General features: G+C 37.4%; 1 non-coding gene across 1 annotated transcript; it reads right to left on the bottom strand.

Annotated features, from left to right (window-relative positions):
* Window positions 1-1,402: 1,402 nt before the first annotated feature.
* LOC112864011 (U6 spliceosomal RNA) lies at window positions 1,403-1,506 on the bottom strand. Its single transcript, XR_003223941.1, has one exon. It is a non-coding gene; the product is annotated as a U6 spliceosomal RNA (small nuclear RNA).
* Window positions 1,507-1,706: the final 200 nt, after the last annotated feature.

The raw sequence follows: 1,706 nt of genomic DNA, 5'->3' as shown, positions 1-1,706 counted from the left end.
TAGTGAGTCCATCCTCCGAAAGGGAAAAAAATGCTAATGTTCAACTTTAACTGTAGAGTCCAACACACCATTTATTCATCTGTAGTATATTTGTATAGGTTAAATAACATTGCTCCTAGCAAAAAAAAAAAAAAAAAAGGAATATTAGTGGTACAATATGTAAAATGTGTGCTTGGATATCTTCTAAAGCTGTATTGGTAGGAGAATTCTGCTTTTTCAGGCAATACTTCTATCTCAATTACCAAGATAATTTCACTTCAGCATATGCAGCACCAATTAGTGCATTCCGTGTGGTCATATAGCTTTGTAATACCCCTTTTCCCAAGCTCTTCCACCCCCATATCAAAAAGACAAAGATGTTTCCAGATTCTTGTGCATCGCAGCTACACTGGGAGCGCCCAGCAAACAACTAGTCTAAGTATTTTGATCCTATGATTCATCTTTTGTCATTGTTATACTTGTAGCATACTTTGGCCAATACTTCTGCCAAATTGTTAGTATTTTTTCTTTATTGGTTGGTTGGTTTCAATCAATGCGTTAAAAAAAAAAAAACTTGTTAGTGATACTGCCTAACTCTCATATATGGTTATGAAAAGATTGCTCAAACATGTTAAAGGATCTAGTATACTGATGTCATCTGCTAAACATGATAAAGAAGTAGCATGGTATGCTTCCGTAACTTAAATAAATTCAATTATACATGTGCAGAGAGAGAGATCAGCTAATTGTATCCACTGTCCACAGGATGAGCTTACAGCCCCCAGTAAGCATGAAATGAAAGATAGGAATCTGCAATTCCCCAGTTATCTCCTTCTCAGCTACCTGAGTGTAAGCATCTTGCTGCAGTAACTGTAATCCTCATTTTTTAAACATGCAGTAAACACTTTTATTCTGAGACATTAATGCCAACTGTCGCCTGTTGCTTAACCAAGAAAACAGCTCTACGGGGCGCCTGGGTGGCTCAGTCGGGTAAGCGGCCGACTTCAGCTCAGGTCATGATCTCGCGGTCCCTGAGTTCGAGCCCCGCGTCAGGCTCTGGGCTGATGGCTCAGAGCCTGGAGCCTGTTTCCGATTCTGTGTCTCCCTCTCTCTCTGCTCCTCCCCTGTTCATGCTCTGTCTCTCTCTGTCTCAAAAATAAATAAATGTTTAAAAAAAAAAAAAAAAAAACAGCTCTATTCTAAGACCGGAGGGAAAACTGTATTGGATTTAATGGATATTTTACTGGAAGTTCATTTGCAAGGGCATTATTTATTTTATTTCATTTTTACCTTAAGTACTAACCTTAAAACTAATTCCCATGTGAGATGCTACTATGCTGTAAATTCATCATTAGCGGTCAGAACCATAATTTAGGTTTTTTTTTTCTTCATGAGTAGTTTTTGTTTGTTTGTTTGTTTTGTCTTTTTTATGGAATGCTTCATGAATTTGTGTGTCATCCTTGCACAGAGGCTGTGCCAATCTCTGTATGCTTCCAATTTTAGTATATGTACTGGCGAAGCAATCACTTAATAGTCTTTTGATACAGATCAGGAGAAAATTATAGTGTGAGAAAAAGAACCTCATTATTATCACTAAAGTGCCAATATTTTGGTTGTCATTTTATAAACAAAGAAGTTGAAGGCATTTACTAAATCAAGACCAAGCTCCAGTGCAAATCTAGGATTCACTGGGACATGAATCAAGGACACCATGGATTTACATTTAG

The sequence above is a fragment of the Puma concolor genome, chromosome B4 (assembly GCF_028749965.1).
Source record: "Puma concolor isolate L17-30 chromosome B4, mPumCon1.1.hap2, whole genome shotgun sequence".
In the NCBI taxonomy this organism is placed as follows: Eukaryota; Metazoa; Chordata; class Mammalia; order Carnivora; family Felidae; genus Puma; species Puma concolor.
Note: the sequence above shows the minus strand (reverse complement) of the source record. Positions and strands in the feature narration are given on the sequence as shown.